The sequence below is a fragment of the Polypterus senegalus genome, chromosome 1, assembly GCF_016835505.1.
Source record: "Polypterus senegalus isolate Bchr_013 chromosome 1, ASM1683550v1, whole genome shotgun sequence".
Classification (NCBI taxonomy): Eukaryota; Metazoa; Chordata; class Cladistia; order Polypteriformes; family Polypteridae; genus Polypterus; species Polypterus senegalus.
Window position 1 is genome coordinate 43,068,133 of NC_053154.1, and position 14,419 is coordinate 43,082,551.

At 44.3% G+C, this 14,419-nt stretch overlaps 1 protein-coding gene across 1 annotated transcript in view; it reads left to right on the top strand.

Moving 5' to 3' along the window:
- The first annotated feature begins 244 nt into the window (after positions 1-244).
- dennd2b (DENN domain containing 2B) overlaps positions 245-14,419 on the top strand; it is a 419,955-nt gene continuing 405,780 nt past the window's right edge. The window contains exon 1 of the mRNA XM_039748358.1: positions 245-592. The gene's annotated coding sequence lies outside the window, so the exon portion shown is untranslated. The remainder of the gene's footprint in view (positions 593-14,419) is intronic.

Here is a 14,419-nt window from a genome sequence, read left to right on the forward strand (position 1 = left end):
TTTTATGCGCTCCGTGCTGTTGGTAAAGGCTGCGGCGCCCTGGCTTGGATTAAGCGGGTTCTGTAATGTTGAGAATGGAGCATCTGGTAGCACTTAGGTGATGTTACATAACTGGCTGCAACTAGTCAGTAAGTCTGTCATTTACATTATGTATTACATCACATTCTGAGTTTCAGATATTTAGGAAAACCAAGGCTCCCCCATGGCAAGTCAGTCCACAGGCAGTCTCCCTCCTGCCCCTTTGGATGTGGAAGAGTTGAAGCAGAAGAGGTGACAGAAAGCGATATACGTTCAAATAATATATTTGTTTTGCAGAAAAAAGCGTAAATGAACAAAAGGGTATAATAGCGCGAAGAAGAAAAAAGCCTATTCCTCCCCTAAAGATCTTAACTTTTCACGTGTCTTGCCGGTCCATCGTCATTGCTTCCTGTGCAGCCTCTCTCCAGAAAAAAAAAAGAAAGAAAGAAAGTTGAGAGCAGTTAGACAGAGCACAGAAGCAGCAGCGATATCCGAGCTCGTGCGGGACGCTGCCTGAACCATGGAAATCTAATCCAAAAGGAACAGAAAGGAGATCTTTAAAGCGCGACTAACGGTAAGAACCCGGCGCAGGCTGCGCTCCCGAAGTCACCGTCCGGTCTCTGGGGCGAAATCTGTGCTGCGGGCGGAGGGGCTTACCGTGCGAAATGCGCTATGCTCTTGTTGTTTTGTCTCATCGCCTAATTTTGGATATTTTACTGGTGCTTACGTCCGCGACAATCAGTTTCAATTAAACGTACTAACGGGGATGATGCATTATACTATAGTCTCCTACATATTATTCAATTTAATGTCTATTTAAGTCCAAGACTTCGTTTTTTTTGATGCGCGTTGAACGTTATTTCACATTAAAACGCGTCCAAACCGCTCACTTATTGTTATATTATTCACGACGCTCTTTTCTTTAACCAAAGCTTACTCTGTAGTTCATGTTCATTTTTGTTACCTGAGATTTTGTAGCAGTGTCTGCTTGATGTATTTTAGTACAAAATCACCCATAACTTGCTTATACTGGTTGGGGTCGCAACGTTGAGTGCCCACCCTGGACAGGCGCCAGTCCACTGAAGGACACACTTACAGGAGACCAGTGTAATTATGCAAACCACGCTAAAACAGAAGTCTTTGGATTGAGGAACGGAAATCATAGTTAACATGAGAGAAACTAAAAAAAAACACAGGGAGAACGAGCAAACTCCACAAAGAATGTGAACACGCCGTCAAAAATAACGGTTCTTGAATAGTACTTTACGGGGTTGTATTGTTCCTCGTAGAATCAATAATTTCTCACTGCAGTAACTGTTTTTTATGAACCAGGGGCTTTTGTAAAATTCCCACCGTAGGAACTTGGTAGTTCCTGGTACATTTTTTTGGTTTCTACACCATGAGGGTATGTACTTTTTGTTCATCTAGGAACTTTTGTGAATGATGATCAGACAATTGGTTGTCCACAAGCACTGGTACCATCGTACAAAGCTGTTAATAGTTTGGACTTTGGAGGGTTATCGGTAAAAGTGGAGGCTGCACTTCAACACTCTTCAAAGCCGCCTCCCTGGTGTGCTGCGCCATTCACCACATCGAAGGGGGTCCCTGAAATGTCCACAGCTTGTTGAAGTTATCGGGAGGGTGTGGGGTGCCCGTTCCCCATAAACTCCTAAATGTGCCTCACTTCACAGCGGATCACTCGTTTTTGCATGCCACATATTTTCCATAAAGGTTACAGTTCCTAGTGCATGGTGGGAACGCAAAACTCAAAAGATGTCAGGTATCACAAGTGTCCTAGGGCCTACATCGTACAGGAACTTGGTTGGTTCCTGAAAACAAAGTTCCTGCGGTGGGAAAGTGACTATTGCTTAATAAAGAACCATTTCATTATGGGAAGTGTTCTTTGCATATGAGTTTAGATCTTTGAGTTTTGATAAGGTTCCTAACATGTGGAAAAAACAGAAATCGTTTAATATTTATAGGCAACTGTAATCGGTCAACGGAACACTCAAATCCATAAATAACAGTTTAGTGTACCAAATGGGTGACCCGTTTTAATGAATAAACCAAAAGGAAACAAAACTGAGTTCACAATGGCAGGACTGAAAAGTCAGCAGTAATAATAATAATAATAATAATAATAATAATAATAATAATAATAATAATAATAATACATTTTATTTAATAGGCGCCTTTCTTAGCACTCGAGGTCACCTTACAATAAAATTAAACAACATTAGTAAAATAAAAACAAGAGAATGATAAATCACAAAGCAATAATTAATAAACAAACAGAGATAACAGGCAGTAACCGCGTAGAATTCACAATTGGTATGCCAGCTTCAAAAGATAAGTTTTGAGGGCAGTTTTAAACTCTGTTATTGAATCGAGCTGACGAATATGAGAGGGAAGAGAATTCCCGAGTTGAGGAGCACTACGAGAGACGCTCGAGCTTCCATAGAACAGAGTCTGATGTGTGGTACAAAGAAAGTAAAGCTGAGCAAGAGGGAGTGTAAGTCTGGAGGAGATCAGTGTGGTTGTGGAGAGCTTTAAATGTTCGGAGCAGTATTTTGTATTGTATTCTGTAGTTAACAGGGAATAGCCCAAACAGAGTTTTCCCAACAGGAAAGGGTTAATAAGTGATTGCAGTGGAGCTCCGTCCTTGTCGAGTCTCAGGTCAGAAATGAGACACCACTTTCCGGGCCCATTCAGTTTAATTGAACCCCTACCTGAAGGGGCGTGGCCTTCTCTGAGCATCTTGGGCGGGGTTAGGTGCCCTCACTGGGTGTCTTCTTGGAGCTGCAGGTGGAAGAAAAGAAACATTCATCACTAGCGCCCCCTCTCATGCTGGGAGTGTTACTGCTTACCTTAGCCGAGCCAGGAAGGTGATCATGCGTGACACTACGCAGAAGACACTAAGAGATAAAGAAAATCGGAACTTAGCCTGTGTTATTATCTGCACCCAGAGTCCTTTTAAAATCATAAAGCCATTGGTATTTCAAAAACATCTTATCATCTGTTCATTGTTATTTATGAAATCTGATGCAGATTTAAATAAAGGTTCTTTCTGAAACCTTCATGTAGATGTGGTTCCTCTACGGCATCACTCTCAAGAGCCACTTTGGCAGCATGACAGTTACATTCAAAGATTTATTGCATGGTTTACATTGGCAAATAGAATAAAGTGCTGCAGTGAGTGAAAAGTGCTCTGTGATGGCGCTGTTAGAAAAGAAAGGAAAACTGTTTGATTGATTGACCGACATAGTTAACATTATAATGATTTCTAACAGCTGGACTACAAGTGTGCATGTGGGCTACTCCTTGATGCATACGTATTTAAAATAAATTTGACGCCTTTTTCCTTTCTTCTAAGTTGTTTGAGTAAAATGATTGAAAAAAGGGATGGAGAAATTAGACATATTTTACCAAAAAAAACTTGAACTTGAAATGGTTCACATGCAAGACCGGTCTTGACAAGAGGTGTCTTTTACTAGGTAGGCACATCTGGAGAAAAGAAAAGTTATAATGTTGTCAATTTAATACCACTGTCCGCTTCTGAATTTCGGGAGTAATGGAGGAGGGGAAGTTCTCAGTAAAGATTTTTAATGGAAAATGCTATGTTGTCACTTATAAAAACACAAGCCTTTATGGGGTCTCAGTGTATTTTAATGATTAATTTTGAATGTTAGAATAACCCACTATTTGATTATGATATGATAAGCATATGTGTAATACCTTATGGCGCTCTACTAGTGCAAGAGTGACGGGTAAAGTGTTTCAAGCTGTGGTCAGAGCATGGACGGGCATTTAAAAAGGTGCATGAAAGTGAAATCTGGATGAATGTGTGGAGAAACAAAGCCTGATATGGTCAGAAATGAGAGAATCAGAAGTACAATCAAAGTTGAGGAAGTCTCTAAGAAAATACAGGAAAGAAGGTTAAAGCGATACAAGCTTGTGATGTGAGGAGAAGAATTATGGATATGGTGGAGAAGAGGATGATTAAAGAGAAACTAGTCTGACTGTGTGGGGGGATCCAAGGGGGTATCAGACGAAAGACGTGAGTGATCCAAAAGAGCCACATGACAGTGGGAAATGCTTTAGAAGAGGAAGACGCTACTGGGGGGAGCCACTGCTTTGTCAAAGCCTACAGTGTGCTGTAAGTGTGACAATGTGGAAGGAGGTCTTAAACATCAAAAGGAATGATGGTAGCCTAGCTCTTTATGTCCAAGGTGGCTGCCTCAGCAGGATGTTGTGGTGAGGCTGAAGGAGGCATAGTAGGACAGGTGAATGGAAGTGGTGCGGTCTTTGACATGTTTACATGCTTCTCGGGCTTACTTGACTGGTCGATGCATTCCTGTAACATTTCAATGACCTAAGCCGCTGGTCGTGTATATCTGTCTCAAACATCAGTTGAGCTAATCTCTGAACCTCTTTAGTTTATAGTACTTTTACTGCACTAATAAACATCCTGTTCTGATATTTTCTTCTATTTACAAGGGAGTTTTGTACTTCCTGTGGGAATCATGGAATAAAATCATGAAAGAGTCTACAACATCTTCATACCATTCCCAGGTTGTTTTTAAAGACTTTATATTTTCTTCCTCCAAATTTTTCAAAACACATTTCCACACAAAGAACAGGGAATATATGAAAGCCGTTGCCTAGCAATGTGGTAGGAAGTAGCCCCCTCCGGGGATCACTAAGTCCAAAGTCAGGATTGTTTTTGGAAACCCTACTTCATTTGAAACTAAAAATTTATGTTGTGCTTGTTACCGGCAAGATGTTTTCTTATTAACTTAATTTCCTAATTGCCTCACTTTTCACGTTTGGATCTGAAATGCTGTTGCTGTATCGATGATTGTGTTATAAAGGCATTTTTGTCCCCTCTCTCTAATCTCTCCTTCTGTTCACACATTTGTCTTAACTGTGTTCAGGCCTATGTCATGGAGGCCAACCTGCTTGCTGAAATAATAAAGATGAACAAAATAAAAGGCGCACAATGGCATTATAAGGAAAAACAAAAAATAGAATCAGCTGTTGGCTGGAGTAAACAGGCTCTAAAGAGCGTTCAGGCTTCAGGGTCAGAGCTCTGTCTGGTGGGAAGCTCATCTCCTAAATGAGACGCCTCCTTCCAGGAGCACCCTGCTCTTAGAGCTCATGGACTGAAAGGGGAGAGGTCAGTTGCCCACAGTAGACGTCTTCTTGGAGCCGCGGGTGGAAAAGAGACAATTGAATTAGTGATAGTGTTCCCTGGTATCCCGGGGTGGTAGTGCTTACTTCCAAGGAGCCCCAGAAGGTGACCCTCTGACACACATACATCCAAAAAGAGACACAGGAAAATCTATCTGTTTCTCTTTATCTAGTACAATTTCACAAGCAGCTATCTCTTATGATGGTCGAGAGGAGAGGAGGAGAGTTTGGGAACCTCCGCTGCACCCACCACATGACAAAACACCTGAATTGGGACCCAAGTGCAGCATGTGGCAATACTGCCAAATCCAGTGTGAACCCGGCCCGGACACAGACAGGCGGACATGTTGTTGATCACCACCACACGTTTATTACTTACAATATTTACAAATGTTTTATGTCACTCAGACATAGTCCGTGCACCTCAAACCCCAATACACAGTCCTGGCCACACAAATGCCTTTTCTTCGGGCCGCCTCCACACTCCTCTCATGCCTCGTCCTTCTTCCACCCGACTCCAGCTCTGAATGAAGGGATTCGGCCCCTTTTATGCATGTCCCGGATGAACTCCAGGTGTTCCCAAAACTCCCCCATTGGCCACGCCCCAGCGTGGCGGAAGTGCCAGCTGTTCTCACGGCAGCTCACCGGGTGTCCTCTTTAATCTTCCTCTTAGCACTTCCGGGTGTGGCGGAAGTGCTGAGATAACAGGTCCCCAAGGCATTTGGGCACCTCCTGGCAGTGACCATGGGCCCCTGCAGGGTGGGGCTTCCATGCCCTCAACCTGTGGCCCCCAAAGCAACCAGGGCAGCGGCCCCCACGTGATCCAGGGTGGGTTCAGACCCACATCCGGTCCCTCACGGCGTCCCGGCCGGTTCGTTGCCCCTGGCATCCCTGACAGTGCCCCTCAGCCAGCGAAGACCACTTGGGAAGAGCGACACGTCAGGGGCAGCATATCCCCGAAGTGGGTCCTACTCCAGGACAGCTGGGGTCCAGTCCTGCTCTCCAAACAGGAATAGGGGTGGAGACGCAGCCTGAGCACCACCACTTGGTGCCCTCCTGTGCCTCGCACAGGTTGCGCTCCCCCCTCTTACCAGCATCCCGGGGCCCCCTCGTTCGGCACCCCCTCCGAGGCCTCCGCGCCCCTTTGTTCGGAGCCACTCACTTCCTTGCAGCCTCCTCCAGCCGTGGTGGCACCCGCACCCCAGCGGAGAGATCTTCTGACAGACGGTCCGACTCCTGAGGGCAGGTCCCCAACGAAGTGGGTCCTACTGCTTGTCCGGGGTCCGTCCCGATAAAAAAGAGAAACACAGGGGCAGAGCCGCTGCCTGGGCACCCTTCCTGTGCCACGCACTGGCAGCGTTCCCCCCTGCATTCGGCACTCTGGCACTTGCCTGTTCGGCACCCTCTCCGCGGGTTCCATGTCCCTCCTGGTGTTGGAACCGCCGGCACCGCCTGCACTCTTTTCCTCTCCACCGGCCTCAGGGATTTCCTCTGCCCCCGCAGACGGCGGCTAGCACCCGGACGCGTGCACCCAGCATCGCGTCCCAACTTATCGGAGGAACCGGCACCCAGCCTCCAATTCCTCCTGTCTATCTGGGACGCCCTGACGGTCTGAGTCCCCTTATGAAAAAGAAAGGGACTCCTTCCCGTCTGTGTCCCTACAGAACGGCGCGAGACCGTGGCCAACTCAGGGCGGAGGACGCTAGGGCCCGGGACACTTAGCAGCCCGTGTCCAACCAGCGTCCTCACGGACCCCCCCCCTCGCCGCGCGCACAGCCTCCTGCGCCACACCTACTGTTGGAGGGCTGCTTTCTTGAAACTGATCTTGTGAATCACAGCCGTGTTCAGCAGACCCTCCCTCATGCTGTACGGGGACGGGTGAACCTACCTTTCCCGCCGTGCACTTCCAGCTGGAGAATCCAGCGCTGCGCCATCAGATCTACAATCGAAGCTCTTCTATGGACGCGACTGCCTTCCTCTCCAGTACCTGCGTCTCTGCCCGGAGGGCACGTAGCACCTGAAACAAACGCTGCCCTGCAGGCTGAAGGCATGCCTCCAGCTCCGACAGAGCAGCCGGCAAGAGAGAGTTAACCGACGCGAGCCTACCTGTCTGTCAGCCTCCGACGCCAGCAACTTCCTGTGGGCCTCTTCCTCTGGCCCAATCGGGTCTCCCCCCTGCACGTGATGGACATTCCTTGGGCCCGCCTCTATACAGTCATTGGCGGGTGCGCAAGACACACCGTCCAATCGCGTGCCTGTCAGGGGGAGGGACTTCTGGTCCGTGGCCATCTTGCCTCCCCTTCTGCGGCGGCGACGTGCTTGCCGGCAGCCTCGCTGTTGCTGCAGCGGTTCCTTTTCCACGACTCCCGCAGGCATCACCGCGCCATCGAAGCTCCAGCGACCAGCATGCGTCTGCCACTGACGCAGATCCAGGCAGTCCCTACCTACAAGAAGGAACACACGCCCGGCCCCCCAGGGCCGGCTGCCTTTAGGCAGGGAACTCACCTCCCGGGTCCCGTCTAACCGAGGAGACGTCCTCGGCGTGGCCTCCCTATACGCCTGTGGGAGCCTCCTGCAGCCCCGCTCCACACACCGTCGATCCGCCTCAGGGTAAAACAGCTCTCCTGCGGACCCCTGGCATGCAGCTCCCGCGGTACATGGGTGGGATCCCCTGCTGCGCCGGGCTGTCCACAACAATTGTTTGTTTAATTCAGGTCCCCGCCTTGAAACAGGCGTAGCATCCTGCCGACTACGCCAGATGTGAACCCTCCCGACACTCCCCCGCTGGCCATGCCCCAGCGTGGCAGAAGTGCCGGCTGTTCTCCTGGCAGCTCACCGGGTGTCCTCTTTAATCTTCCCCCCAGCACTTCCGGGCAGGTCGTTGCCCCTGGCATCCCTGACACCAGCAATGGTGGTATTTAAATTGGGAGACATTATTGAAGCATTCACTCAGACATTCTTCTCCTTAACAATTCATTTCATTGTTTGTTTTCTTTATACATTTAGGACAGACTCACACTAAACAATTTTAGCCCAGATTTTCCTGTCACTGACAGATCTTTGAGATTTGTGACGAAAATAGCCAGATCACAGTCAAACTGGCACATTAATGATGTGTGTTACATGTAAACAATTTAAAGGCACCTTCTGACATTGGCATCTCAGAGTTACTCCTAGGAAATGCCCTTAAAGTTACACTAGGATCAAAATTTGTCCTACCTCACAGAAGTTAAGCAAAATGACCCCTTTTATTGACTAACTTAAAAGATTACAATAATACACACTTTCAAGGCAACTCAGGCCCAGGCAACATGTGTCATTTTGATTAACTTCTCACTACATCCATAATGGCTAACACAGTACAACGCCCTAGTACTGCTACTTCAGAGTAGGACATGTGAAGTAGTTATTAAGCCTTCTAAGTGCCTCGTAAATTAACAGTTACTGAAACTAGCCACAGCTGTACGTCTGCTGTTTCATGTTCACTCTTCCAATGTCCCAATTGTTTTCCACTGTGCTGTGCTGTTTCCTTATCTATGATCCCCCCTTATCTTCTGCGAGGCTCTGTTTACACCCCAGTAGTTTCCACCTGCCTTTTTGAAACTTCATGAGCTTGTAAGCTATAAAGTGAATAATCCACAAGTTCATGGAATGCAAAGCTCAGCATACCTGTGTGACATTTTAGAGTCAATCACCCATCTTGAGGCAGGACTCTGGCTACTACAATACAGTTTGCATCCATGACCACCCGTGTTGATACTGTGATATTCTGCACTTGGCGGCACTGATCTTTATGTGTATGCCATTAATCACACCAACAACTCCAGGAATACCAGTGATTTGCATGAATGACGCTTGCCTTGACATGTGTGAGTCTGCGTAGTACCTCATGTGTTGTAAGGTCATTCAAACTTTGGTGCTTTGAGAAATTTTTGGTTGTAACCAGGACCATCATTACTTACTTACTACCAGCTTAGCCTCACTCTGTTAAAACTGTTAATTGACTTGGAGTTCGTGGTCCATTTTCCTCCTTGGAATTCTTCGAGTTCGCCATCTAGTGGAGGGCGGTAGTACATCCATCCCAGGTTGTGGAGCTGTGCTAAACTATGGACATCATACGATGGAGCTGGGGTGTCTTTGCATACCTGAGATCATGGGCTAAAGCCCTGGAAGATCCCACTAATGACACTACTGTTTGTGACAAGATTCGTTATGGATATTATTCCATCCTTGTCAAATTAATATCTTTTTACAAATTCATGTTGTCAAGTGTTTCCAAAACATTCACCCTTTTCCAGGGATGTGTGTACTGATCTCTGCCTCAGCGCCATCCTCTGGCAGCTCCTAACAAGTTGGGACAGCTCACAAGCTCTTCTTAACCATATTGAAGTTATGAGCATTAGGAATATTGTTAAAATGCTTCTACTTCTATGTGTAAGACCAAATTTGTGTCACTCTGAGATTTGTGAAACACTTGCCTTTATGAGATGCTTGATAAATACAGGGACTGATCTTTGAGTCATCTAAAAGGCTCTGATAATTTCAAGCATGTCTGAATATAAATCTTGTCATGTCAACAGTTCTATAAAAAGTGGTGAGAACAGTAAAGAAACAGGAGGAACAAACAGAAACCAGGAGGAAGAGGTGGGAATAACTTCAGAATTACCTTGATGGAGGTCTTTTTACGATCTGTGTGGACCCAGAAAATGAAAATAAAATTAGAGAAAGTCTGACAATCACACAAATACCACTTTGGAATCTCATCCACAAATTATCAAGAGCAGTACCTGGGACTGTACCCAATCCCAATCCAGGGGACCCCTGGGCTTGACGAGTCATCGGGACTCCCTCCCCAACCTTCCTCACTAAAGCCAAACAAACAGCGTACAACAGAATTTTGCTAACCTATCCATACAGGTTAATGCCTCTCATCAGTTCTAAATATACCTGTAGTAGTAAGCACATCTAGAGAAGACATTGCTTACAAATTAATTGTACTACTAGGGTGTTGTACACTGTTAGCCATTATGGATGTAATGAGAAGTCAAGCAACATCACACCTTTTAAAATTGAAAGCTTGCATATTGTAGATTTGCCTTGAAATTTTGCATATTGCAATCTTTTAGTTAGCCAACAAAAGGTGTCATTTTGCTTGACTTTGAATTAAAATTAATTAAAAGCTATCAAGCTGTGCTTGAACAATAATTTTTAAGCTTAATGTCTAAAAGACAGAGGTTATTGCATCAGGCAGACATTCTCTCACAGGTACTTGGTTGCAAATGCTTGAATGTTTATCCTTCTCTATGAAATCACAAGCTAGGTGATATTGGTGTTGTTTTTGATCCTGGCCTTTATTCTGAAAAACATCAATAAAGTGGTAAAAACAGTTTATTTTCAGTTTAATATGATAAGTAAAACAAAATTATTCCTCTCTCATACTGACCTAAACAATAATCAATTTTTTCATTACTTTTCAATTATCTTACTATAATTCCCTTTATGTGGGTGTGTAGAAGCAGCCAGCTCTGTCACACCTACAATTGGTTCAGAATGCAGCTGGACACTTGCTGACTGTCACTAGGAAGAGGACCTGTATCACTCCAGTACTAGCCTCATTGTACTGGCTTCCTGTTAGTTTTAAGAATACGGTTCAAGATGTTATTTTTGGTTTTAAATTCTCTTAGGATGAATGTCATCTTTTGTCGAAATTCTGGGGTGTAGAGAAGTGTAATCAGCTGTAAACGGTGACAAAACTCACCGTTAGTTTTAGTTCAACTCTCTTCACTAGAAGGAAAGTTAGCCTAGTTCAACGGTTCTCAAACTTTCGTATTTCGCACCCCCCCTTTTCTACCTGGAATAATTCTGCACCCCCTGCATAATATAAGACAGATGAGAATAAACCATGATACAACTAACAAAGGTATGATACTCGTGTGGTGTCGTGGTATATCCTATAATTTTTACTTTCATAAGATTTGCATGTGTTCGGGTAACTTCAATGAAATATTTGCAATTATTTTTTTAAAGTGCTTTAATAACTGTTAAAATGCCTCATGTGGTTTTTGGTAGTAATTCTAATCCCAAAACAAAGAATAAATTATTTATTCTTATTTAATTTTTATGTAAAGAAACAATTAAATATGTTTTAATTTTAAAATCTCGTAAACGAGGACTCCGATGAAGTCAATCTGCGTGAGACGAACGTATTTTCGTCCGACAAATATTATACCGCTGTTAGTTGTATCATGAAAATAACCTAATACGCAATAAATTATTTAACTCAATTTCGCAATATTGGCTATGCTGCCAATGTGGTGCAGTCGCCGGATTATCACCTGATCTACTGATACCTGAATGTTCGCGACAGACACCGATATGTCTGGAACTTTCTAGATTGAAAATACGTGACTATAAAAGCAGCAGCAGTGGCGCCGCTCGTCATAGAAACAAACTTCAAATAGAAAAGGAGCTCAGAGTGTCTATCTTGAATATCAAGCCAAACCTGGACAGGCTGTGTACTTTAAAGCAGGCACATACACTCACCTAAAGGATTATTAGGAACACCATACTAATACGGTGTTTGACCCCCTTTCGTCTTCAGAACTGCCTTAATTCTACGTGCCATTGATTCAACAAGGTGCTGAAAGCATTCTTTAGAAATGTTGACCCATATTGATAGGATAACATCTTGCAGTTGATGGAGATTTGTGGGATGCACATCCAGGGCACAGCTCCGTTCCACCACATCCCAAAGATGCTCTATTGGGTTGAGATCTGGTGATTGTGGGGGCCATTTTAGTACAGTGAACTCATTGTCATGTTCAAGAAACCAATTTGAAATGATTCGAGCTTTGTGACATGGTGCATTATCCTGCTGGAAGTAGCCATCAGGGGATGGGTACATGGTGGTCATGAAGGGATGGACATGGTCAGAAACAATGCTCAGGTAGCCCGTGGCATTTAAACGATGCCCAATTGGCACTAAGGGGCCTAAAGTGTGCCAAGAAAACATCCCCCACACCATTACACCACCACCACCAGCCTGCACAGTGGTAACAAGGCATGATGGATCCATGTTCTCATTCTGTTTACGCCAAATTCTGACTCTACCATTTGAATGTCTCAACAGAAATCGAGACTCATCAGACCAGGCAACATTTTTCCAGTCTTCAACTGTCCAATTTTGGTGAGCTTGTGCAAATTGTAGCCTCTTTTTCCTATTTGTAGTGAGATGAGTGGTACCCAGTGGGGTCTTCTGCTGTTGTAGCCCATCCGCCTCAAGGTTGTGCGTGTTGTGGCTTCACAAATGCTTTGCTGCATACCTCGGTTGTAACGAGTGGTTATTTCAGTCAAAGTTGCTCTTCTATCTCCTCTGACCTTCTATTCTCCTCTGACCTCTAGCATCAACAAGGCATTTTCGCCCACAGGACTGCCGCATACTGGATGTTTTTCCCTTTTCAATCAATCAATCAATCAACATTTATTTATATAGCACATATTCATACAAAAAAATGTAGCTCAAAGTGCTTTACAAAATGAATAGAAAAATAGAAGACACAATAAAAAATAAACATAAGTCAACATTAATTAACATAGAATAAGTAAGGTCCGATGGCCAGGGTGAACAGAAAAAACCAAAAAAAAAAAACTCCAAAAGCTGGAGAAAAAAATAAAATATGTAGGGGTTCCAGACCACGAGACCGCCCAATTCACACCATTCTTTGGAAACCCTAGAAATGGATGTGCGTGAAAATCCCAGTAACTGAGCAGATTGTGAAATACTCAGACGCGCCCGTCTGGCACCAACAACCATGCCACGTTCAAAATTGCTTAAATCACCTTTCATTCCCATTCTGACATTCAGTTTGGAGTTCAGGAGATTGTCAACCAGGACCACACCCCTAAATGCATTGAAGCAACTGCCATGTGATTGGTTGATTAGATAATTGCATTAATGAGAAATTGAACAGGTGTTCCTAATAATCCTTTAGGTGAGTGTATAAGTCATTAGATCTTTGCCTTAGAAATGTTTTATTTTAATTTTAGTTATAATGCATTCATTGTGATTATATGCTTGCAAATTTAAATTTGAAATAAAAATGTAAAAAATTCATTTTGATGTCTTGTTCATTTATTCAACGCCCCCCTTGCACAGCTTCAGCGCCCCACAGTTTAATAGCCTCTGGCCTAATTGATTTGACATGGATTTCCTATGCATGCCTGAGTAGCAAAGAGAAAACAACCTCTAAAATGTCATTGACATTTGGCAAGGGACCAAAGCAAATGCGCAAAATAAAATACTCCACAGACAACGTTTTGCACATTATCATTGAATCAGACTCTGACTTGTCAGACTTTGATGCAAGTGATCTGGAGTTGGACATTGAAAACAAAAGTGAGATACTAGCATCTGCTGAACCGTCTGCAGCTGATCGTGATGCTGTATACGTTTGTGTAGCTGATGTGTCTCTGGCAATGTTCACTTGGAAGGACTGCCACTTACGTTGATAAGAGGTACAAACCAGATTACAAGGCACTATGACTGCCACCACTGCCCACATGCCACGTGAAGACAGCCACCATTGCCCATTTCTACTGGCCATCGAGCCACCACCGTATAGCCACCAGAGACAGTGAACAGGCGCCAACAGCTGCCACAGCACGCGGCAATAGACATTTTAATTTGATTTATGTGTGAAACCATTGCTTTGAGTTTTTTGGAAAAATATATTCATCCCTGAAAGAATTAAAGATCCTAATGACTTGGCACTTTCTTATATTGCTGATCTACTCCAACTACAAATATTATCATGTCCCCTCAGGTCTCAGCTTCTGCTCATCATACCTCGAGTCAGGTTGAAGCGTATAGGCAACTGAGCTTTTAATGTAATGGCCCCTAAACTTATTTGAAATAAGATCTCTAATATCAGTTGTGGTTTCTAAGTCCTGGCTTATCAATAGTCAATAGCTCTTGAAGAAGGCAATGTTGTGCTAAAATTTAATGCTCTGAACATGTGTTGAGTTATGTTTTATATTTTGTTCAGGGATCCATGTATGAACAGCACTTCCACCTACAGTTTGGTAAAGTCAAGTGAAAGGAAATTGTCACTTCTTATTTGTATTTTTGTGAGGCAACATTGTTGAAAAATTCAGTGCTCTTTGTCAGGGATCACCACAGTGTACAAATCCTTGAATTTGTAAACTTCATCTG